The sequence below is a fragment of the Peromyscus californicus genome, unplaced genomic scaffold, assembly GCF_007827085.1.
Source record: "Peromyscus californicus insignis strain IS unplaced genomic scaffold, ASM782708v3 Scaffold_19__1_contigs__length_69161282, whole genome shotgun sequence".
Lineage (NCBI taxonomy): Eukaryota > Metazoa > Chordata > Mammalia > Rodentia > Cricetidae > Peromyscus > Peromyscus californicus.
The window spans coordinates 46,714,637-46,742,045 of NW_026294491.1; the positions used below are offsets into that span (position 1 = coordinate 46,714,637).

The 27,409-nt window shown below is 36.3% G+C and overlaps 1 pseudogene; it reads left to right on the forward strand.

Annotated features, from left to right (window-relative positions):
• Positions 1-1,000: 1,000 nt before the first annotated feature.
• Positions 1,001-27,409, forward strand: part of LOC128113927 (histone deacetylase 1-like) — an 81,784-nt pseudogene continuing 55,375 nt past the window's right edge.

Sequence of the window (27,409 nt, forward strand, 5' to 3'; positions counted from 1 at the left end):
AGACAATACATTTCTGATCCTTTTGGCTTCAGCTACCAAATTTGGAGATGATAGTACTGTTCCACCATGTGATGTTTTTTGTGGTTCTGGACATCAAATCCACAGCTTCATGCATGTTTGGGAAGCACTTTCTTAATTGAGCCATATCCCGAGCCCTATGATTATTTTTTAAAGATTATTTAATATTGAATGAAAAATTATGTGGCAATATAAGAAGAGTAGAGAAAATGAATCAAAATATTTAGGTATATTATGTGGGATTGTGACTGTCTTATTTGGTGTTTTATTGCTGTGAAGAGAAACATTATAACCAAGATAACTCCTATAAAGAAAGTATCTAATTGGGGGCTTTATTATAGTTTCAAAGGTTAGTCAATTGTCATTATGGTGAGGACCATAGTGGCTAGCACAGCGCTATACCAGTAGCTGAGAGATTTACGTCTTCCTCTTCAGGCAAGCAGGCAAATAGATAGATACTGAGCATGGCATGTGTTTTTGAAACCTCCAAGGCCATTCCTAGGGGCAGACCTTCTCCAATAAGACCATATCCCCTCCAGCAAAGCTATGCCTCCTAATCTTTCCTACATAGCTTACCAACTGGGGTCTCAGTATGCAAATACATGAGCACATGGGGGCCATTCTCATTCAAACCACCACAGTGAGGACACTTACAGGCACATCTTTTTAAAATCTTTCATTTTTATTTGTAAATGTTTGCAAAGCAAAGCAGTTACTATTACTGCTCACACAAGTCTCAATAATTAACATTTCATCCAATATTTATGAGCATGGGAAAACAAAATGTAAATGGATGTGTTATTTCCACAAAGTTATAGAAATAACATGACTATGATCTATTGAAACTTAAAACTTATAAAGTTAGTGTCAGTTTTCCTGTAACCTAAATAAAAATAAAAACAAAATTCTTCTTTGTTCTTAAGAAAAAAGACCTTAAGGAAATCTCAAACTTTGAATGAATTATGTGAATTATGGAGTTGCAATGGAGTACGTGACAATTGAACCCAAGGATTTGCACATGCCAAGTAAGTGCTATCACTGGACCATAACACAACCCTGAAAGATAAGTTAGGTAAATTTAATAAAAAGAAATTGGAATGAAATGAATCTTTACCTTAGAAGAAATTAAAACCATCTCAAATATAAAGTAGCTCAACTAAACAGATAGCAATGAAGGACTCACACTATGATGGTAAAGCCAATGTGACGAAATGATGGATACACCAGTGAGTGCTCACATTTAGATAGGGAAAGGGAGAGAATGAGCTTCCTGGGAAGTAGCTACCAGGGCATCAGAGGAAGCTGCCAAATTCTGTTTCCTTACTAGTTTAATAGGGCATTTGCTTAATTTATTAAATTATAGACTTATTTTGTGATGTTTCCATGTGTGCATATAAATATAAAAATATATAATTGAAATAGTAAAAACAATCCCAAAATACTTACTTGCTGATGATCACTGCTAAATTCATTTTAAAGGGAAATGATATCAGATATTACAAATCATTGGTGTAACTATCAAAATCTCTGACATTCGGGAACACTGAAAATTCATTTCAACATCCATCATTTGCTCCGCTCTTACATTTATTTGTTATCCTTGTGTCCATGGTGTGTTTGTATTTGTGTGTGTGTGTATGTGTGTGTGTGTGTGTGTGTGTGTGTGTGTGCAGATGCACAACTGCCATACTGCATGCATACAATCAGAGAACAATTGTGAAGACTCTGTTTTCTCCTTCTCCCATGAAGTCCTGAGATTCAACTCAGTTCATCAAGCATATGGAACAAACACTTTTACATGCTCTACCATATCAGCAGCCCCATATAAGGTATTTTAAAATGAACATTATTGTTCTCCAAATTTAATATTATATTTTAAGCAACAAATGAAATGTAAAATTCTATAATGTTATGCGAAGTATTTGCAAAACAATGCCAAGTTACAAGCAAGGAAAAAAAAAGATAACTAGACTGCTACTAACAACTCTATGGAGGCTACCTAGAAAACAGGACCCTAAGAAAGACATAGGGTTTGCCCAACAACAGAGAAATGGATGAGATCTACATGAGCAAAGTGGGCGTGAGGGGCAGGGGTGGATAATGAAGGGCAAGGGTCCAGGGAAAGAGAGCTTAGGGGAGCGGGAGATCCCAGCTGGATCAAGAAGAGAGATGGAGAACAAGGAAAAAGGGATCATGGTAAATGAAGACCCCATGGGAATAGGAAGAAGCAAAGTGCTAGAGAGGTCCCCAGAAATCCACAAAGATACCTCCAAAATAGACTACTGGCAATGATCAAGAGAAAGCCCGAACTATCTTCTCTGGTGATGAGACAGCCAAACACCCTAACTGTCGTGCTAGAGCTCTCATCCAATTACTGATGGAAGCAGATGCAGAGATCCACGGCCACACCCCAGGTGGAGTTCTGGGAGTCGAATCGGCGAGAAAGAGGAGGGATTGTATGAGCGAGAATTGTTGAGACCACGATTGGAAAAAGCACAGGGACAAATAGCCAAACTAGTGGAAACACATGAGCTATGAACCAATAGCTAAGGAGCCCCCAAAGGATTAAGGCCTGGATCAGGCCCTTTGGATAAGTGAGACAGCTGATTAACTTGAACGGTTTGGGAGCCCCCCCCCCCCCCCAGACAATGGGACCAAGACCTGTCCTTTATGCATAAGCTGGCTGTTTGGAACCTGAGGCTTATGCAGGGACACTCTGCTCAGCCTGGGAGAAGGGAGGACCTGCCTCCATTGAATCTACCAGACTGAGCTGAATCCCCAGGGGAGTCCCTGGAGGAGATGGGAATAGGGTGTGGGCTTGGGGAAGGCGAGGGGGTGGGGGTGGGGGTGGTTGGGGTGAGGGGTTGGGGGAGTTGAAGGAGGGAGGACAGGGGAATCTGTGGCTGATATGTAAAATTAAATTAAATTATAAAATAAATTTTTTTAAAACTGTGAAAAAAAAGAAACAGAGGTGAGAGAAACAGAGAAAAATGCAGGATAGACTCCAGCAGGCCTGGATCCTTATCCACCAGCCCCGAACTTTAGTCCATAGGTCTGTTTATAGCAACGCCAAGGAGTGGAGCGAAAGACCTCCCCCTTGCTAATACAGTCAAGTGTAGACCCTTACAAACACCTGGTACCCAGGCCCTTGGTCCAATCAACCTCTTGTGCAGTCCTGCTAGGTACAGTCACTGGGCAACCTTAGGCTACAACACTAGGCTGAGAATCACTGATACAGGCGATGCTCTTCAGGTTGTATATATCTTGAGTGAGGGGAGAAAGCCGTGGTGAGGATATTCTGCATAGACTCTCAACATCCATTCATGATCCAGAAGGGAAGGTTTCCCATGGGTCTGAGGCTAGAGTACTGACATGGTCACGCCCTGTCAACAGGATGCATTCACTTAGGAATTCATTCACTCAGAGTTTCCCACATGTCCCACAAAATGAAAAATTTAATTAGTACATGATGAGATAAAGCAAACATGGTAAATTTAAATATATGCATTATTTATTTATTTGTTTATGTGTTTGTATGTAGATGTGGATGTGTGTGTTGCAACCACTTGATTCTTTGGGTGAATCTATGCTCTTGTCTTTGACTACAGAGGTGATAAAAGGAAACTTCTTCATATCTTCCTCTATCTCTTTCTGTCTCATTCCCCTGAGATAAGATTGTTCACTGAACCAGACTCTCCCAATCCATGGGTACTTGGTATTGGAATTTCACATCTTCATTCTTGAACTGAAAGCACTTTCCTAACTAAATCGTATCCTCAGATACTATTTTTTTAATTCAATAAGACAAAATTAGTACTGAATTATGAAATATAGGCATATTATTTATTTTCCGTCAAGTCCATTTTTCTAGCATTTAAAAGGTACTGTATCAACTAACTTTCAATAGTTTCTTAACAAAGTTAGTTTTTTTTAGCCACCATACTGAGACAAGAAGGAGGTTGCTGTCATGTCACAAATAAAAACAGCCCCCTTTGCCAGGAAAACTAATTAGGGACACAGTGACTGCCCGATTACTTGGCTTAAACACTACTGTGCTGCCTCAGAGGGACCTGCAGATACAAAACCAATATGCAGCTTCATTTTTCATTAAAGTGTTAAGAACAGACAAAAGGGGTCAAACCACAGAATAATTCACTGCCTTATTCCAGCCATTACTTGACAATGCACCCCCTGTATCTGTTACTAATAAGTGCTTCTGAAATACCCTGGAGCAATCATCCATGAGTCATCTAAACCTTTCTTTATTCAACTGTTTTTTTAAGTCTGTATGTACTTCTTGGGGATAGGATTTCTCTTAATATGCTTGTCATATATTTCTGTGAGACACTGCTTTTAAGTAAATCTCATTAAGCAACTGAAAGGCACTTTAAAATCCAGGATTACAATCTAATCTCCAAGTCAATTCTATGATCTTTTTAAGGCACGTCTGGATTCATCATGGACACAAAGATAGTATGGGGGGATAGGCACTGTACCTGGTAACAGGTGCAGTTTATGGAAAGCAGTGCAACAAGACAGACCTAGCCTTATCTTTACTTTCCTGTAATCCCCAAACTAATACTCATATGGTAACAGCTGTGTCAAGCTTCAGTTCTTTTGGATTCAAACACTCAATATCTATTAAGTCATGTTCAATTATTCTTAATTAAATGATACACACACACACACACACACACACACACACACACACACATATATATATATATATATATATATATATATATATATATATATATGTATATTACCCATAGATACCTCTTAACCAAATTTAAGAATTCATACTTTCAGGCCTGTTTTATTTCTTAATAAGCCTACTCTCACCCCAAGAGTTTGTAAAATAGCAACAGCAAAATAGAATGAAACATCCAATCAGTTATTTGATGGCAAGAGGCTTATGGCCAAAGGTACAATATGACAAAACAGATCCTCTTTCCTTGCTCTTCCTGTCAATCTTTTGCTGATAAAAAAAATGTTTTTTTAAATTGATTTATTTATTTTACTTCCCAACCACAGTTTTCCCTCCTTCCTTTCCTCCCATCTCACCCTCCCAATATCCCCTCTACTCCTCTCAATCTACTTCTCCTTTTTTTTCTGTTCAGAAAAGGTCAGGCCTCCCATGGATATCAACAAACCATGGCATATCAAGCTGCTGTAAGACTAAACACCTCCCCTTGTATTAAGACTGAATAAGAAATCCGAGTGAGAGCAGTAGTGTCCCAGAAGCCAGCAGCAGAGTCAGAGATAGTAACTACTCACACTGTTAGGAGTCCCACAAAAGGACCAAGCTATACAACTTCAGTATTTATGCAGAGGGCCTAGGTCAGTCCCATGCAGGCTCCCTGGTTGTCAGTTCAGTCTCTCTAAGAGCTCAGGTTAGTTGATTCTGTGGTTTTTCTTGTGATGTCCTTGAGCCCTCTGGCTCCTATGATCCTGCCTGCCTTTCTTCAGTAGGATTCCACAAACTCAGCCTAATATTTGGCTGTGGGTCTGTGCAGCTGTTTTCATCAGTTGCTACATTAAACCTCTCTGATGACATTTGAGCTATGCATTAATCTATGAGTGGAATATCATTAGGCATCATTACATGAAAGATTTTTCTTTTCTCCAGTCATGTTTGATTTTATCTTTGGTCTCTAACACCTTCAACCTCTGGGCCCTGGTACTCCAGGGACTTTCAGGTGTGAACTCACTCTTGCCACATAGGTTGGTCTCAGGCTGGACCAGTCCTTGGTTGGGCATTGCCACAATCTCTGTGCTGCCCTTACCCCAGCACACTCCACAGGCAGAATAGGCTGTAGGTTGAAAGACATGTACTTGGGTTGGTGTCCTAATCCCTCCACGGGAAGAATTGCTTGGTCACAGGAGATGGCCACACCAGACTACATATCCCCTATTGATAGGAGTCTTACGCAAGATCATTCTTGCGGATTCCTGGGAGCATCCCTTGTACCATGTGTCTAACTAGCCCTCAATTGCTTCTCCTTTCTAATCATCTCTTTCAGTACTTTCCTGCTCCACTCCCCCCTACCAACTTGGTCCATCATGTTCCCACCCCAACCACCATCAGTTAAACCACAAAATCACTTCTCTTTTCCCTTCCCAGGGCAATCCAAGCATTCCCCCTTGAAGAGTCCTTGTTACCTAACCTTTCCCGGTCTGTGGATTGTAGAATTGTTATCATTTACTTCACAGCTAATATCCACTTTTTTTTTGTTTGTTTTGTTTTTCAAGACAGGGTTTCTCCTTGTAGTTTTGGCACCTTTACTGGAACTCACCTGTAGCCCAGGCTGGCCCCAAACTCACAGAGATCCACCTGCTTCTGCCTCCCAAGTACTGGGATTAAAGGCTTGCATCACCACAGCCTGGCTAATATCTACTTATATAGTATTACACACCATGTTTATCCTTCTGTATCTGGGTTACCTCATTCAGGATGATTTTTTTCCTAGTTCCTTCCATTTGCCTTCAAATTTTATGATGTCACTTTTTCACATCTAGGTAATACTCCATTTTGTGAATGTATGACATTTTCTTTTCTCATTCTTCAGTTGAGGGACATCTAGATGGTTTCCAGTTTCTGGCTATATCAAAGAAATCTGCTTCAAACATAGTTGAGTAAGTGTCCTTATAGAATTATTGAGTATGTCTGGGGTATATGCCCAAGAGTGGGATAGCTGGGTCTTAAGGTAGATCAAGGCCCAATTTTCTGGGAAATCACAATATTGATTTCCAAAGTGGCTGTACAAGTTTGCATTACCACTAGCAATGGAGAAGTGTTCCCCTTGTTCTATATCCTCTTCAGCATTAGCTTTCACTTGTGTTTTTTGATCTTAGCCATTCTGACATGTGTAAGATAGAATCTCAGAGTCATTTTGACTTGCATTTCCCTAATGGCTAATGTTGACTATTCCTTTAAGTGTTTCTTGGCCATTAGAGATTTTCTGTAGAGAATTTTTGTTTAGATAAGCACCCCATTTTTTAATTTGATTATTTGATTTTCGTTTGTTTGTTTGTTTTATACCTAGTTTCTTGAATTCTGTATATATTTTGGAGATCAGCCCTCTGTCAGATGTGGGGCTGGTGAAGATCTTTTCCCATTCTGCAGGCTGCCATTTCATCCTATTGATGGTATTCTTTGCTTTACTAAAGCTTTTCAGTTTCATGGGGTCCCATTTATTAATTGTCAAACTTGGAGTCTTCTATTCAGAAAGATGTCTTCTGTGCCTGTGCATTCAAAGCTTTTTCCCATTTCTCTTTTATCAGATTCAGTATATCTGGATTTATATACAAATAACGATAAATGACAGAGAGAGATATCATGGAAACAAAACTCTTCACAATAGCCACAAATAATATAAAATATTGTGCTGTAATTCTAACCAAGCAATTGAAAGACTGGTATGAGAAAAACATCAAGACTTTGAAGAAATTAGAGAAGATATGAGAAGATGGAAAGATATCCATGCTCATGAATCTGTAGAATTAACTTAGTTAAAATGGCTATCTTTGCAAAAGCAATCTGCAGATTCAACCAGAATCCCTTTAAAATCCCAAAACAATTCTTTACAGACCTTAAAAGAATAATACTCAACTTCATATGGAAAAAGAAAAAGCCCAAGATAGCTAAAACAAACCTGTACAATAAATGAGTCTGGACATATCAACATTCCCTGATTTCAAGCTCTCCTACAGAGGTATAGTAATTAAAAACCTGATGATATTGGCTTAAAGACAGACAGGTGGGTTAATGGAATCAAATCAAAGTATCACATGTAAATCCACACACCTATAGACCCCCAACTTTTTAAAAAAGAAGCCAAAATCATACAATGGAAAAAAGTAAGCATGTTTAGCAAACAGTGCTGGTATAATTGGATGTCACCATGTAGAAAAAAATGTATTGAGCTTTGCTGACTTGCTTGTTTGTTTCCTTTTCGTCCTCTTCTTTTTTCTTCCCCCATTCCCCTCCCTGTAGGACTCTTTCAGGAAGGATTTCCCTCAATACTTTTTTTTTTTTTTTTTTAACCAGAGAACTTCCCAGGTATATCAGGCATCAAAAAACCTGAAAACTGAAGAAGTGTTTCTCAAAACATCTCTACATTTAAATTATCTCCATGTTTACTTACATTGGAAATATTCAGAAAAATATATGCATGAGAATACAGGATTTATTTTATAAAGACACTGATAGTGCCAGAAGCAAAAAGACAACTTAGAGTTACTAAAGAATAAAATTGTTTCTGCAAAAGAGCAATAATCATAAAAGAAAAAAACTATCCTGCACAATTAATTCAAATAAAATACTTCTTTTTAAGGCCAGGTGGTGGGGGCACACACCTTTGATCCCAGCACTCGGGAGGTAAGAGCCAGGCGGATCTCTGTGAGTTCAAGGCCAGCCTGGTCTACAGAGCAAGATCCAGGACAGGCACCAAAACTACACAGAGAAACCCTGTCTCAAAAAAACAAAATAAAAAAATTCTTCTTTTTATGCCTATGACCAAATTTATGGTATCTAAGAGTATAAATATGTTGAATTTTTTCAAAGTAAAATGAAGTAACTCTGGAAGTTGAATGAATACAGGTTTTAGTTTTTCCAGTACTTTCAATTGTCCAATAAAATTTTTATTTATGTAGTGGTGAATGTATAGGCTATTATGATTATTTTCATGAAATCTCATTAAGTTGAGGCATTTTTTTCATAATCTGAGTTCAAAAGCAGAAACAGGATAAGTTCTTCCAGAAAAAAGTACTTTGAGGGAACTTGTGGAACATTGTCTCCATTGTGGCATAAGCTAAGCACAAGCAGTGAGCTGTAAGATGCTCATGGTGTCAACTTTCCTCATTGGGCAGAAACTTGGAGCCTAATTTTCAGAAAAAGAAATGAAAATGTTCTATGTATGAAACTGCATTTGCAATTTTGTTCTACATGAATAGAAAATAAATCAATTACACAGGGAAATTTTGTGAATCATTCTTTACTTGGAACTCAGAATACTCAAGAAATGAATCCTGAGCATATCAAATTGAGAAATACCTCCATTTGGATTCAAAAATCACACATAAATATAATTTTATTCTTGTTTGTTACTTACTAGGAAGATATAAATATTGTGAATTTCAGATATTTTCCTTTCTTCCAAAAAGAGAAAACAGCCTTATAATTGCTTTTGTTAACATGCTGTAGCCTGGCAGTGAATTCTCGTTTTTCATAGATGTGCGTGTGTGCGTGTGTGCTGCGTGTGTGTGTGTGTGTGTGTGTGTGTGTGTGTGTGTGTGTGTGTGTGTGTGTGTTATTTTGTCTTAATAGTGGTATGCTATGCAGAAAAGAGTCAAATTGTTTTATTTCCACAAAATTAACTCTAGTAAGTTGTGCAGTTGTTTTTGCACAACAACAAAAACTGTGATTTTTGAGTCCCAGTGGAAGTATTTTTCAATTTGATATGCTCAGGGTTTATTTTTCCAGTATTCTGAGTCCCAAGTAGAGAATGATTCACAAAATTTCCCTGTGTAATTGATTTACTTTCTATTCATGTAGATCAAAACTGCAAAAAAAAATGTGAATCACAATTAATATTTGATATTTTTTGGTTAATATCCTAGATAAACCACCCCCACAAAACAGGGGATTCACCTCAATATCAAGACACAAAAGTGGCTTGTGATGTCATCATCCTTTTAAACTTTATTCTTTGGGGATATCCCAGATACAAATTTCAGCACTATGAGAAACCTCTCTTTCAGTTGCAGACAGTACCTTTCAGCTGTGCCTCTTCATGGCCTTACTTTAGATCATGCATGGAATATAAGTTTTCAAGTCTCAAAAGGGTATTGATTTTATAAAAAAAAAAAAAAAACCCTATCCTCATGGTTACATAAATCCCTACCGACCAGTAAAAGACCCATCTAAAAATGTCAAGACTTTGAGGATTAGCCTCCTACAAATAGTGCACATGTTTGAATACATTGCTGGCTGATTAGATGTGGCAGTCTGCCAATGCCTAGCAGCATCCTCTAAGCTCAGCAAAAGGAAACTACCTCACTCCCCAGCAAGGCTTCCTGCTCTCTCCCTGCCCTTATCTGGAGAATGTCCCTGGGCCTGGAAAACTGACCTTACCTAAAAGCTGTCTCTAACCCTGAAGCCTGATTCATCTTTAGCTTGACCCTTGACACAGATCCCTGTCAAGAAGACTTATGCTAGGAGCTCTGCTATAGGACCCTACTATCACATACAAAGCCTTGTGATAGGAGCATGCCACTTAATGCAAATTAGGGTTTGTCCCCAGGCTCCTCAATCCTATATATTCCTTATACTCTGGAATAAAGTTGATCTGATTAAACAAACTCTGTCTCCCTGAGGCCTCCCTTGTCTATGCTCATGGGTTGCATACAAAGCTTTCTGTTGCTCCTTCTGCCTCTTTCCCTTTTTAGACTGATGGCTCACTGCCCAAGAGGGAAAGAGGACTGCCCCCACAATGCACAGACACATAGACACAGACACAGACACAGACACACACACACACACACACACACACACACACACACACACACACACACACACACAGGTTTCTTCTAACTCTTAGTCATGTAAATAAGTTTATATAATTGTGTACTATCACCACAATTTTATATTTGTTCCTATGTATTAAACTGTGCCCATAAAAATTTTATTTCTGGAAGCTAATCCTCAATGTGTTGACACTTTTAAATGTCTCTTTTAGTGATTGGTAGGAATCCATGTAACCCCAGAGGGTGGGGTCTTTGTATGATCAATACCTTTTTGAGACTTGCACAACATACGTGATTTAAAGTAAGACCATGAGGAGGCACAAGTGAACACCATTTCGTAGAATCCAAAGAGCTAAAGAACTCCAGACTCTGATTCTGTCTGCAACCTTGATCTTAGACTTCCAGTCTCCATGGTGGTGAGCCAGCTTGCTATTTAAGGTCTTTAGTTTGAAGTAATGTGTTAGCCCAGCATTGCTTGACTCTCAGGATGCTATAATAACCAAAAATTATATCCTGGTCCTAGGTTAACTGAGGAGAAAAAACAACCAAGCATATTTCATACACATGTAGACTGCAAGAACTTGCTGTGCATTTACAACTACTCAGAATGAACATACCTTTAAACATTTTATCTATGTCTTCCAAAATTCATTTTTATGTAATATTATTAAGGATGGCTGGCAATTCCTTATTATTTCATTTATCACTACCTCATATTAAGTTGTAGCATGAATCTTAAAGAGTCTTATTAATAAATCAAACCTGGAGCCAGGTATTGGGGTGAATGCTGGAAGATCAGAGAAGCAGAACAAGCCACAGCTACCTCGCCTTGCCAATCCTTCAGCTGGTACTGTTTCCTCAGACTGGAAGCTTCTGAGTCCTCATCTGAATGGCTCTTAGCTCAACTGTGCTGCTCAAAAGCCTAAAAGCTTAACCAGCCTAGTTCTTGGTTTTCACATCTTATATAACTTTCTGCTTTCTGCCCTCACTTCCTGGGATTAAAGGCGTATATTACCATGCCTGGCCCTTTCCAATGTGGCCTTGAACTCACAGAGATCCAGATGGATTTCTGCCTCTGGAATGCTAGGATTAAAGGCGTGAGTGCCACCATTTTCTAGCCTCTGTATCTAGTGGCTGTTCTGTTCTCTGACCCCAGATAAGTTTATTAGGGTGCACAATATTTGGGGGAATACAATACCACCACATTAAGTGAAGTTCATCAACTGAAATGCTGAATGGAGACTTTCTTTACTATTTCATTCACTACATCTGATACTGCTCCAGTTATGAAACTAAGCCTGAAAAGTGTCTGGAAACATAGTTGGTGCCTTCTGGGGTTCTCAGCTGTGATTTCAGAAGACTGGATCTCTAAGGTAAAGACATGGGAAGACTAAACAGGAAAGTAGCTGACCATAACAAGACAGGAAGACACAACTATTCCATAATTTAAAATAAAACATGTCCAATATAAACACCTTCAATTTTAGAAACACCTTAAATAAATAAGGGGATATAAGAAATCTAATGTGCAGGTGCGTTTGTTGGTCAAATGTTTGTTTTATGTGTTATTACGTTTGTTGTGTGTCACTGAAAATCTTAATTCTTATTCTACATGTAGGAGGATTTAGTTGAGATTGGACAGACTTTAGAACTTGAACATTAAGAGTATTATTGAGATAAAATTAAAATTTCTGAAAAACTTATTTTTTAAATAAAAGAACTATATGTTCTTACACTGAAATGGACTAATTACCTTACATTAAAATTTTTCCTTTGTTGTGTGTTGTAATTACTGCTGAACATTGAATCCAAGGTAAATGTTTATTGTTCATGGCTGTCACTGACAGTTATCAAAACTGTGCATATGAACTGGGGTCTTTGCTCACCACAAAAAATATTTTAAAATAAATATTGTAAAAGAGCGAGGGTAATTTCTGATAACACATGATTTTCAAAGATAATTTAAAATATTGCTTAGTCAAAGAGGTCTAGTTTTAAGTATCTTAAATATATAATCATAAAAATAAATGTTTTATCCTTTTTTGAAGTTTTTCCTCTGTTTCTTCTTCTCCCTAAAGTCTTCTCTAGATTCTCCTGCATCTTTGAAAGGAATATAGCCTGAGAGAGATTTCTTAATGCCCATGTTCTTTTTCTTACCTAAAATACCTTCCAGTCATTAGTAAAGAATGTGTAGTATTATGGTTGAACTTTTGGAAATTTTTTAAAGAATACAACATTTTGATCATGTTCATGCCCCCACCTGCACTACTTTTTTCAAGATACCCCTATGCCTCTCTACTTCCTGTGCTGTTTTTATGTCCCCTGTGTAATACGAATCTTAAAAGGTCTTATTAATAAAAAATAAATAAAAAATAAAATAAAAAACTTGGAGTCATCTATTGGGGTGAATTCTAAACAATCAGAGAAGCACAACAAGCCACAGCTAACCTCACTTTGCCAGTTCCTCAGCTAATCTTGAATCCTCAAACTGGAAGCCTCTGAGTCCTCATCTGAATGGATGTCAGCTGAACTGCTGCTACAAGCCTAAAAGCTTAACAGTCTCTAGTTCCTGGTCCTCATGCTTTATATACCTTTCTGTTTCCTACCATCACTTCCTGGGATTAAATGCATGTGTCCAATGCCTGGAGATTTCTAGTGTGGCCTTGAACTAACAGAGATCCAAATGGATCTCTGCCTCTCAAGTGATAGGATTAAAGGTGTGTGTGCCACCAGTTTCTGGATTCTGTGTTTGTCTAGGGGCTGTTCTGTTCTCTGATCCCAGGTAATTTTATTAGTGTACACAATATACTGGGGGATACAATATCACCACACACCACTGATTTATACATGGGTATAAAACTCTAAGGGTATAAAACTCATGAAACTAACACCAAGCATATTTGAAAAATTTACACACAAGTGCATTATTTTAGAAATTTTATTCATAATATATGTATATACTCATATATCATTATATATTGCATGTAAATATATAAATATTATTATATATTAATTTTATTATATTACATATTTTCATTTATTTATGTATTTTTATGTGTAATGATATTTTCCCTTTATGTATAAGGTGCATGCAGGGCTCAGAGAGGGCAGAAGAGTTACTTGAATCTTCTGGAACTGGATATACAGATGATAGTGAGATGCCAAGTTGTTTCTGAAAATTGAACCCTTCTCATCTGTAAGTGTTCTTAACAGCTGAGCCATCTTTCCAGCCTCTCTCTCTTTCTCTCTCTCTCCCTCTCTCTCTCTCTCTCTCTCTGTGTGTGTGTGTGTGTGTGTGTGTGTGTGTGTGTGTGTGTGTGTATTGTGTATATATTCTTTTTTTTTTTTTTTTTTTTGGTTTTTCGAGACAGGGTTTCTCTGTGTAGCTTTGCGCCTTTCCTGGAACTCACTTGGTAGCCCAGGCTGGCCTCGAACTCACAGAAATCCGCCTGGCTCTGCCTCCCGAGTGCTGGGATTAAAGGCGTGCGCCACCACCGCCCGGCTTATATTCTTATAATGTAGTTTGACTTAAGTTTCCTGGTATCAGAGATAATGCTGCTATCAGAAACCTTAGGCTGAGAAATAAAACACCCAGTACCAGGCATGGTATACCTCTCCTTCAGTTGATGGTAAGGGTTGTGATAGAGATCCACAAAATAACATAGTTTATTGACATTTATAATGGTTACTTACCAAAAATTTATGGTCAGATTCTATTTATAAAGGAACCACATACTTTGACTTCAGGTAATGGAGATATCAAGGTGTTGTTTATCACGAATCTCCCACTCTCCTGGCTATCTCTCATAGTACTAAAAGTTACTACTGGAGCCTGCTAGGAGAAAGTTCATAAAGTGTCCTACCCAACTGTGAACTCTGTGAGCTACAATAGTTGCTTACATATCATGATATGCCTATGGATTCAAGAGTGGTACAGACATTATGGGGAAAGCCTTCTGCTTTCTGATTAGATTTAAGGACAGCTCCACAGGAGCAAATTCATGTCTAGTGCTGAAAATCTGGCCAAGAAACTATTGTTGGGGAGCTCATAGACCCTAGGGGTGAAATTTCTACTATTATTTGGTTAAACAGAGAAAACATCCAACTGCTCTCTAAATGCATACTTGTGCCCATGCATTAGTGCAGCTCTGAGATTTAATCAGGGAGATTCTTTGTTCAGTGGACATGGTTAACACAGAAATTCACAATATGTGAATGCGCAAATGACACCTCTGGGCAGTGAGTTCTCCACCAGCAATGAGACATTGATATCACACTCTCTCACCCCAGGGTTCAGGCACAGTCTTGAGGAGAGGGCAGAAGAACTGTAATAGCCTGATATTGGTGAGGAACAGAGTGAAACATGGTCTTTTGGATGTGAAAGGATTGCTTCTCTCATGAACACACAGCCACTGTGGTTGCCTGCACAAGAACCACAGGAAATCAGACCTGCCAACTTTCCAGCAGGGAGTGGATAGGAGCTCACTAGACCCCATCCCTCATTAAGGAGATATTTAGAGTTGATGGCTTCTGAGAGCTAGTCAGTTTTGTTTAATGGCATGTCTCCTGCTGGGTCACCATGCTCCAGTAGATTGATCTAGTCACTTCTTAAACTGTTTTCTAAGTTCTGAGACCCAACTATGTTATCTGATTTTCTTTATCTGATTTGTTATACTGGAGAACGTTTCCAGAATTGACCTGACAAAAAATTACATATTTTTTTTTTCCTTTTTAAGCTGATTAACAATAATGATAATAATGGTGATGATGATAATAATAATGGACTTTCTTTCCTCTGAGATGTCTGTGTGTGTGTGTGTGCGTGTGTATGTGTGTGTGAAATAATCTCACACCTCATCTTGCTTTATTGTTTCCAGCTGTCAAGACCTTTTCCTCTTGTAGATGTCTGTCTACAGTAATGACTTGTGCAATTCACTATTTGTTTGTGATTTTTCAATTATTTCCAGAGACTTCTTAATTATTTTTATTATTTATGAAAAATTATCATAAGTTTTAGTTTATAGATATTTAAAAACTTATTTTTCCTTTAGTCTCAAGGCTAATGAGTCAGAAATAGGGGAACTGAATTTCAGATAGAATCTACGCAGCTACATTCAAGATGTTTATCATTAATTATCACTAACACATGTGTAGCCTAGCTTCTCTTGCAGACACACCCACCTTGTTTACAATGTATTTGATTATGTCCATAATAGATTGTTGCTGTATAGTTGTAAGTTTGAGGCTCATAATGATCTCCTAGAAGCAGTGGTGTTTCTCATGTTCATTTCAGAGTATGCTTATCTATTTTCTTTAAAGGAAGGAGTCACTCTTCCTGAATATTTCACTCCAGGATCAAACCATGAAGCTCTCCCTTTAAACTAAATTCAACTAATAAATTCTGTCCTTGGGTGGGATGTCTCATTTGCATGATTTTCACACAAACAAGGAAAATGTATATTACTGGATATGTGGGACAGGGAGTGACAATCTGAAGGACTGCTTCACAATTTGGTCTCACAACGAATGTTTTGAATTACTTCAATTATTTCCTTTTTTAAAATACAATTGTTGTCTATCTCTGAATTAGTAAAACATAAATAAAAAATATAATGAATCTTTATCCCAGATACTGCACAACTGTTTTTATATATGATATATTTTTATTATATAACAAATCTTGAGTTTCCATTATATGTTAATCAGTCACACAAAAGTTTATATTTAAAAATGTGTACACATACGTATTAGGAGGATTTTTGTCATAGTATATAATTGTGATATTAAAATTTCAAATATGGTTTTCTATTTAGTCATCTGTGGTGGTATTGTGTTCCCCAAAATATTGTGCACCCTAGTAAACTCATCTGGGGTCAGAGACAGAACAGCCACTAGATACAAAGGCTAGAAAGTGGTGGCACTCACACCTTTAATCCTAGCACTCTAGAGGTAGAAATCCCTCTGGATCTCTGTGTGTTCAAGGCCACATTAGAAATGGCCAGGCATGGGGACACACTCCTTTAATCCCAGAAAGTGAGCCTTTAATCCCAGGGAGTAGTGGTAGAAAGCAGAAAGGTATATAAGGCATGAGCACCAGAAACTAGAAGAATTTGACTGGTTGAGCTTTCAGGCTTTCAAGCAGCAGTTCAGCTGAGAGCCATTCGGATATGAGGACACAGAGGCTTCCAGTCTGAGCAAACAGGATTACCTGAGGAATTGGCCAGGTGAGGAAGCTGTGGCTTGTTCTGTCTCTCTGATCTTCCAGTGTACACCCCAATAGTCATCTTTTGAGGAAATAGTTACTTGCAACAAGATACCTTACACTTTCAATTACATTTCAATACACATATTTTATGTCATTATTTAGTGAGGTTTATCCTCCTATTTAGCATCAAACAAACTGTGACTTTATACTACATGTGGAACATTCAAAGAGCAAAAGGACCCAAGATTTGTTCCCAGAAATATACATACATGTGAATGAAGAACATAATTAGTTTGTGTCTTTATATGTATTCTCTCTGAATGATTAGGGAAATGACTGATAAATGTAAAACAACTGATGCACACATTTGCTTTCTTGTTCTCTATGGTATAAATTATCATAGCAGATTAACAGGATGCTATGTATTAAATTCCATGTTCTTTTTATTTTTTTTCTTTCACCACAATATATAAGAAAATAGCCTAAGGAGCATATTACAGTCAGGTGCATTTTTTTACTTTCTTGCCCAGTATTATTGTATTCTTTCCTTAAAAATAATACATTTGGAATTATATTTCTCTAATTAAAATTATATTTTATAAAATTTGATATATCAAATAAAATTTGAATTATCATATTAATATATATATAATAAATAATATTTAATCATTTTTTACTGTACTTATAAGTAGAAAATTATGTGGATTCTTTGATAGCCTCTGCAATGACAGTGATATTTATGATGTACAAAAGGGTAGATTAAGAATATATTTAGATTTTTAGGGTATTTTGCCTACTTATCTATTCCATTAAGAAAATGCTTCAGTAAGTATCGCTATGATTTTATTCCATTACAAGATTTAGAGTTGATGAACTTGGCTAGTGTCCAAGGTAAACTTAAGAACAGATACTCTGTATCTTTTACTATTCTATTGTGTATTCCAGTCACTCACTGCAGATTGACATAAGCTATATTTTTAATACACGGGCAAATCACTATGTGAATAAGAAATGTGAAATTCTGGAATAATAATCACTGAAATTGCTTCAAACATACTCTCTGAAATGCCAACAACAAAATACAATTAAAAAAACAGAATTAGTAAGACAAATGAGTGAAATCATTAAAGTTGGGCACTAATGCTAACCTTTCTTAAAAGAAAAATAGTAAAAGTTATGGCTTATCATGACCTTTTCTAAAGACACCACCCCAGGCATTCAAACTCCTTTGCCACCACAAGATTTATAACAATGGCCATCTTCAAGTTTCATCCACAGCAATTAATTACCTTTGCATTGAAGGGGTCAATAATTCTAAGTTATATTTTATTTCAATTTGTCTCTTATTTGAATATTTCATGTGGAATTATGCCAATTACTAGAATTATCTGGAAATACACAAATATGTCATTTTAATTCAATGATAAAAATTCGCAAAAATAAAAAATGGAAATATTGTTCCAATAGTACATCTTTTTTCTGCCAGTTTCTGAGATCTGACATAAGGGTTTAATTGTGGACAACCCAGCCACAACCTGAGTTGTTCCTACTTTGTGATGTTGTAGTTTTGTATCACATATAATTTATAATCCTATTTTAGCTGTTACATAATGCCTTTTATATTACTTCAATGTACTACTTGCTTTAATGTCAATAGCACTATATTTGGATTAGAGTCTAAGTAAGACTGATAATGATTCAGGTTTTGAATTGTTTCTTTTCTATTTATTTATAAAATAATTGGTGAGATGGTTGTGTATAACATTGTAGAGCAAACTATTTATATGCAACACAGATGTAACATTGATACTTTTCATTTTTATTTATTCTTCAAGGTATTTTATTCCATTTCTATTTAGGAATTATGTATGATAATCTCAAAATGTTACAGTTTTTTTTAAACAGCATTAGCTTCTTTTCAATTTTCCATTGAATGTCGAGGAAAAGTTATTATTACCTTAATATGCTGCAGTCTTCATAAATCTTATTATACTTTCTGCTAATTTTATTGCTTTTCATGTATTTACTTTGATCCAATTTCCAAAGCATTATGGAAACCAGGTATATTACAGTAATTCAATTTATAGTTTGATTATCTGCACCACTTTTAACTGTTTTAGTTTATTTCATTAACCATTATCACAGAGTTTATTATTGTTGGCTTCTCTTATTTTTAACTTTATTTTAATTAATATTATTTATTTATTTTCTGGTTTTTTTTGGAGGGGAGATTTCTCTGTGTATCCTTGATTATCCTCAAATCCCTCTGTAAACCTGGCTATCCTCAAACTCCAGAGATCTGTGTGTCTCAGTATGCTGCATTCTAGGAGTAAAGGCAAGTGCCACTGCTGCCCAGCTACTTTGTGTCTTAAATAGAGGAACTTTTTTTTTATACTCCTTCAATGAAGGCAATAGGATTTAATGTAATGTATTTATTTCCCAAATTTCCTACTATATTCAATAAATTTTACATGTAGATTTATTTTCAGAATATCTCTCACTGAATTTTGATGTCTTTTTTTTATACTTATGATTGGATATTACTGTATTTGTGACTATAAAGGATAAACAAGATGATTTTAAAGTTTAAAAATATAGTTCATCAAAATATAATTTTAATCTTCCTTTATGATTATTTGAAATCTCTTTATTATATAAATTTTAATTGAAATAAGTGGATGCTTGAATGTTTGTATGTAATTCTAGATGTGATTAAGTTTGTCCATATTGTGAAGATATGTGAAATCATATGCTTAAAAATTTACAGCAGACAGACAGAGTATGAAAACAGCATGATACAAGAGGAACACCAAGGGAATGACAAATAGTGGACCACAATTAAATTTTAAATGTACAATTAAAATTTCTTACATTTATACAAATTAACAATGCTGTTGTAAACCATTTTTTATTTATTGCTGCTATTCTTGAATCTTACAGGCCCCCAAAGTTCATGAGTTGGAGCCTTGCTCTACAGAGGGCTGCTGTTTGAAGATGATGTTGCCTTTCAGAGGTGGAGCTTAGTTGGAGGTTATTACATCATTGAGGGCATAGAACTGAGGGTAACGAACTTCAGTGTCTTATTCATTCTCTCTTTTGTCTCATGGTTACAAGATGAAGAGTTTGCTCAAATTACTCTCCTGACATATTGAACTACCTCACATGTCCTAAAACAACAGAGAGAACTGATCACAGACTGAAGCCTCCAAAATAGTGAGAGCAAACCTGCTTTTATATTTTTCATTTGGCTCTGGTATTTGGGAGACCATAAGCCAATTCTTACATTCATAAACTTTTAACTTTCAGAATAAATCTTTGAAAAACTATGGATCAAGAACTCTGTTTTCCTGATGTACAGGCTGAGAAACAAAGATATTTGAGGCTCCTTCAGAATTAGGACTTCAATCAGTTCGGTCTTGGCTGTGACACATTAAAAATTATATGATTGTATCCCCATTCATAGAGGGATAGTGTGACTGCTGAGAACAACAATGTGCAGGGAAATGATGGGGAGATTCATACCTACCTTTTATGTTGACTGAAAATTAACCTCTTTCTCAGAATGCAGAGCTGTAATTTCAGAAGTCTCAGTCGCCTGAGGTTGAAGTACAATCCTAATTAGTCTTATTAAATAAAAACTCGGAGTCAGATATAGGGGGTGAATGCTGAAAGATCAGAGAAGCAGAGCAGCCAGCCACCAGAAACTTCTTACTCTTTGGTATCTCAGACCAAGTTGGCAGGTATCATGTTTCTAGGAAACCTCATACTGAATGGGCAAATCCTGTCTTGAGGAATCCTCAGACTGAATGTGTGGCAAGATCCTGTCACCACCCACCTTATATTCCTGTCTGCAACTTCCTAGTCTTGGGATTAAAGGTATGTGAGCCACCACTGTCTGACCTCTATGGTTAACTAGTGTCTAACTCTGCCCTCTGATCTCCAGGCAAAATTGGTCAGAACATCAACAAAATATCATACGTGAAGTTGCCATATTGTTTGGTCATCTAATGTAGGAAGTCAAACTTTTTGAAAAATGCAAAGGAGATAAACTAGAAGTGTAGATGGTAGAGAAATTCTTGATAAACTTGTTTCTACTCCCAAATACTGCCTTGCTCTCTGTGTGGATAAAGACTCATGAAGCAAAGTTAAGCTTCCCTGTCTCTGCCCAGCTTCCCTGATCCACACACTTTGAAGATATATAAAGACATTAATAATTGTGTCAGGAATTTTGTTAACTAATAGATAAATAGGACTTTTCTGCTCTTTCCACATGACTTATGGCACAACTAATGTGTATATTTAATGTACTTTTAGCTTTAAAAATATATCAAACTTGATTCATGTAGGTATAGTCATAAAGTGCTTATTGTATAAAAGAACAATCATAAAATAAAAAACATATCTCTCAGTGTATGCTTAGCTTATCAATGTTTTTAATGGGAGAAGTATCTTAATTTTCTGTTTAAAATGTAAAAATAGCATTGTTTTCCCATTTTATCAAATTAACTATAATATCTTTAAAATACTTTATTTTTCTGACTTTTTGTTCCCTGGGATAACAGTGCTTGAAAGGGTATTCTTTCCTTTTCAATTCTTTCCAATTCAAAATTTCATTAATTGTCACTACTTTGCATGATTATTTGGATAAGTAAAGTATACTCAATTTGTAATGTTAGTTGTGCTGAAGTATCAACAAGCCTGAGCATTAATTAGGTGATTAGAAAGGTATTTGTTATGTATTTAGTTGTTATTCTATAACTGTATTATGTTATATTCATTGGTTATTTTTTCTATAGATTAAAAAAGTCAATGATTATGACATAGCGCTTTTCAGATGTTAATTGGACACTAATTATGCAATTTGGTTATGTAAGCAAAACCTAATTATTATTAAATATTAGAATATTTTGCATCATTCTAATTTCAAACTTCTTAGATTTTTCAGTCACATATGGGCACATATTCACAGTTTTTTTTAATCTATCATACTACTTTTATTTATTTACTCATTTATTTTTATATATGTTCAATGACATTCTTTGAATTCAAATGTCATGGAACTTCCCTGTATTTACTTCTACTCCACTGTAGAAGTTTACTGCAACAGACATTCAGTCCTTGACAGTATATTGCATTCTCTATTTCACCGTGTGGATTCTTCATTCTGAGCAGTTCATTTTTTAGGCATTTAAGCCTAAGTAAAGAAAATATAGAACATTTAATCTCTCAAAATATGAGCTTAAATCTAAATTTTACATCTGCAAACTAACAGAATATTTATGTGTAAATATACTATTTAACTCAAAGGTAAACAGTGAAGTCTATCTTCAATAAAGATTTGCAAAAATTTTAGTAAGTTATTTTTGTTAGAAAATTGATATTAGTCCAAGTTTCTAAGAATATATGAAACTCTTGCAATATTTTTTGAAGACTTTTTAAATCCACATTCAGGACAGACCAAAAACAGGAACAAAAATTTGGACAGATCTTAACAACCCATTGAGGTAGAGGTCCTGCCTTCTGTCTAAGTATCTCTTCAGTTATTGATACGGAAGCCAAGATTCAAGGTCCCTGGAGCTGGCCTCAAATGTCTGCCTTCCTTAAGAGCCAACGATGCCATCACTTCAGCTTTTCTTGCCAGAGCCTTTTGTTCCAAGAAGGCTGCAGGTCAAAGCCAAGAATAAATCTTGCCAAATGAATTCTTCATATTTTGGCTTAAAGGAACATGAATGCTTCTTCAGTATCATTGCCAAGATGAAAAAATCAGCTCCCAGTTGTCCCATGGTTTATCTTATTAGGCACAAAAGACATTCAGCTAGGATCTGGCCTGGTATGCTCTCCAAATAGGAAGTGAGGCAGAGATCTGTTATTGTTTTAGGATGTATTCTTACAGTTTGCATAGGACATTATGTGTTTGACAGATAGGACCCACAAACCCACCCTAAATTTAAACATCAATTTTAGAATATCTATCTCTTTCTATTTTATTTATCATTTCAAATATAGACAGGGTAGGAAATGACTGAAGAACAATTAGGTTGGGACCCATGTTGAGACTGTTATCTAAAATGTGTACCTGGGCTGCTGTGCATGCAGATAAATATTCTGACCTAAGCATTAGTCCTTCAAGGTGTGAAATGCAAATTTGTTCTACTGGGAAATGTAGAAGTTTGCTTAAACTCTAGATCTTCCTCCTGGTAGAAAATATCTTTATCATGAATTAACAATACAAAGCTGTTAACACTGAAACAGCATTAAGTCATGTTCCATGTTATTGAAAACTTACAGAACCCTCATAAATATATTCTTTCTACTATTTTCAATTTACTAATGTAGTGACAATCACTCTCCAAACAATGTTTTACATGTATTGATGCTAAGTGTGTGTTTTTTTTCTATTTGATAAAATGTAGTGATCAGTGTCAATATCTCAATATATTTGTTTACACATGATTTAATGTGATAGAAATATAACTCTAAAAGAATGTGTTTATGCGTGTGTGTGTGTGTGTGTGTGTGTGTGTTTGTGTATGTGAGTATGTGTGTGTACTTTTGAGAAAGAGGGATTTAGCACTGCATAGAAAGGATTTATCTATAGAACAGAGAGCTGAATGATGCAGAAGATGGAGTGTACAGTCTCTTCTCTACATCTGAGATTTTCTTTCAGAACTAGTACAACATGGGTCTTAAAATGCTCTCTGTCCTTAGGAAAGCCATCACCAATACCAATCATATAAGCTAAGAACACAATTATGTCAATGTAGAAAGAGTTTTTATTTTATTATAAAAAGTACACTACAAAATGGTTTTGTTCCACTTTAATATACTGATCACTCTTGAATGTCAGAGAATTAGTTATCCATTAGGAAGCAGAATCAAATAAGCAACTCTCTGTCATTGTACCTATTTCTCTTTAGAGAATAAAAAACATTCTGCTAATGATAGCTAATTAGTAAAGATGATATGTATAAGAGGTCAAAATTAATATTAAAGAATAACCTTATTGTCCACATAAAAATACCACTTACTTGACTTCTATGTAATTAAATTTTTGGCATACATTTTCACCTTTCTTAGATACAGACCACAAGATAATTCATTCTGAAGCCTGTGTTTTTTAGGATGTTACAGGGTCATGTGTAGATGTAATTCTAAACGGTCTTATTAAATAAGAAACACAGAGCCAAATAAAGAGTTAAAAGCCAAGAGATTGAGCAGTAGCCAAGAGCTAAGACCACCTTATCTCTGGGTTTTTAACTCTTTATTTGGCTCTGTGTTTCTTATTTAATAAGACTGTTTAGAATTACATCTCCAGTCATGGAAGGCTAAATACTTGTAATCTCTCTACTATTCATTTCTGTGGTATCTTTACTGATTCAATTACACTGTTTGAGTTGCAAGACCATAGAGATTTTGCATATTTATTTTCTACTTCATTACTAACATTTCTGCAGCAGACATACACTTCTTCACAGCAGATTGATTCACATGTGCTTCTTGTATTGTCTTTTCTACTAGAGTCAATTCCTTCTCAGCTTCAGCTGATAATTCTCTTGGACTATTTAATTATTTGTTCCCTTTTAGAGTATTATCCAAATTTTGTAGTCCATCTTTAGGTATTCCCATGATACCCAGTAAGTTGGAAATCTTTCTTAACAATTTTTGAAAACCATTAACAGTCTGCAATTGATCTTTCCTTAGCTGTACCTTTTGGGGTCTAAACTTTTTGTAGCTCTATCTTATATCCTAAGTAAGTAATAGAATCTTCTCTTTGTATTTTTTCAGGAGCAATTTGTAGTCCCCAGTGAGGCAAAACTGTTTTTACTTCTTTAAACAGTCTTTCCAATGTGCCTAACTTTGGATCAGCTAATAAGATATCATCCATATAATGATAAATTATGGATTGTGGAAACTTCACATAAATTATCTCCAATGGTTTTTGCACAAAATATTGGCACAGGGTAGGGCTGCTTAACATTCTCTAGGGAGGACCTTCCATTGATATCTCTTGACTGGCTGGGAATGGTTATAATTAGGTACTGTGAAGGCAAATTTTTCTCTATCATTTTTTTGTAAAGGTATGGTAAAGAAATAGTCTTTTAAGTCAATAACTCTTAAAGGCCATTCTTTGGGTAGCAGAGAGGGCAAAGGTATCACAGTCTGTAGGGAGACCATAGGCTAAATTGCTTTATTAATAGCTCTCAGATCTCTCAGCAGTCTCCAATAACCAGACTTTTTTTAAAAATAACAAATACAGGAGAATTCCAAGGGCTGGTAGTTTCTTTAATGTGTTGAGCATTTAACTGCCCTTTAACCAGCTGTTCTAAAGCTTGTAGCTTCTCTTTTGTCAAAGGCCGTTGTCCAACCCAGACAGGTTTATTAGTTAGCCATTTTGAAAGGTAAGGCTTTTGGTACTTCTGAGTGTTCAACAGCATTTGTGCTCTGTTTATGTACAGTCTGAATGGTTGATGACTTTTTTATAGCATGTTATAATATTATTCCTAGAAAGGTACATTAGTCTATATTCCCTTTCTGAGATCATAGGAATTTTAATCTGGGTATTCCACTGGTGTAACAGATCTTGGCCCCTAAGATTCACTGTACATTTGCCACATATGGCTTCAGCCTTCCTCTCTGTCCTTCTGGCCCTATGTATTCAACCCATATCAAACTCTGTTTTGTCTGAGATAGGGATCCAATCCCTAGAAATTGGACATCTACCCTTGAAGAGCCTAATTCAGATGCCATGATTTTGGTGTAATTATAGTCATATCCACACCTGTGTCTATCAGGTCTAGAACAATGCCATTAATTCAAATTCTAAGCTTTTGTCTTTGTTCATTTATGGAAGTCTGCCAAAAATATTCATTTTATTGTGTTCTTTGGAAATTTTGATTCATCTATCAGAGCTGTTCTATCATCCATTGCAGTACCACTCTTTACATTAGACACTGGGTTATTTAATTGTCCTCGAGAGGAATTTCCTCCACAGTGGCTGGAAATGTTTGGATCACATTCAATTTGGGGGCCTGGAAGAGGACTCTTGAGGCATTTCCCACTGGTAAAGGGTTGCCTTGTTTATCTATTATGGATCTGCACTCATTGGTCCAATGTCAGCCTTTGCCACATCTTTTACATAATCCTGAAGGTTAGGTTCTCTGTTTGGGTTATTTATAGAAGGAGTATTACTACTAGGAGCATCCTGTGTATAGGTTTTACTTATGAATATGATCTGGTATACCATACTTAAAACATTTGGTACCCCAGGGCTTTCTTCCACCTCTGGCAATTGCCTCTCCTATTCAAGCCTCATTACTATAGTTAAGAGACTTAACACTATTATTGTACTGAATCCATTCTTCCAAAGGATCTGATCTGACCTTTAATAGCATAAGTATTCTTTTGCATTCTGTATTAGCATTGTTAAATGCCAAAGACTCATTTAATATTTGTCTTAATTCTTTATCTGACACAGCTTTTGTTATATATTGTAAAAAATCAATGAAAGGTTCTTGTGGTTCCTGGAATATCTTGGTGTACATCTCAGTTGGTTTTCTTGACTCTGGAATTTTCCCCAAGCCTTTAGAGCTGCTGTATGGCATAGGGATATTGTATGCTCATCATAAATGGCTTATACATTCTTGTCAGTGAAACATTCCTCACCAAGAATTTGATCTTGGGAGATCTCAAAACTTCTGATCTTACTCTGTTGTTCCATGTTCCTAGCCTCCTCTTTCAACCAGCTTTTCCATTGCAACTGCTGGCTGTAGATGAATTTCTAAATGGTCTTATTAAATAAGAAATACAGATCCAAATATAGGGATGAAACCCTTAGTGACCAAGGAAATAGTGAGAGCTGCCAGCTAGCCTTAACTAACCACACTGCTGTAGCTTCCCAAGAGAGCTATGTCTTGTCTACCCAGGCTTTTATTGCCTTGCTGTTCTGTCCTCTCATTGGCTCTTAGCCCAGCTACTTCACTTCCTTGTCACTGCCTGTCTGTACAGACCTCCAAGAGTCCATGGTTGGTACTGGAATTAAAGGCATGTGTCACCACCCATGGCTGTTCCCTAGTATGTCCTTGAACACACAGAGACCCTGCCTGCCATGTGATCAGATTAAGGGCATGTTCTACCACTGCCTGACTTCTATGTTTACTTAAAAAATGGCTGGCTATGTCCTCTGATCTCCAGGCAAACTTTATTTATTAACATACAAATAAAATATCACCATATTTCAGCACAAATAAAATATCACCACAGCTGGCTGTATTCCAGAGTAGCTGAAATTGACTGATTCCAGTCATCTTGTATGATTCTTTTTGAGGTAGGCCATGTATTTAACATCTATCTTACAAATGTTGAGTATATGCCATCTGACTACAACTTTCTTCACATGTTTAAAAAATCTCTCATTGAGATTGGTTGTAATATATATTCTACATTGGCTCAGAGTGTCTATTATCTGCTGGCCTCTCATGATGAAAGGATATGCCATTGTATGACAGTCATCGGGAGATGTTGTGACCTGTATGGTCTTGCCCTTCTGCTTATTAGGTCCCTTGTCACACTTACTGAGAGTTTCTTCCAGGGCTTGCAAACAAGCACTTAGGGTCTGTCCCAGTGAGTTAACTTCCTCTGTTGCAAGGGATTCCAGATTTC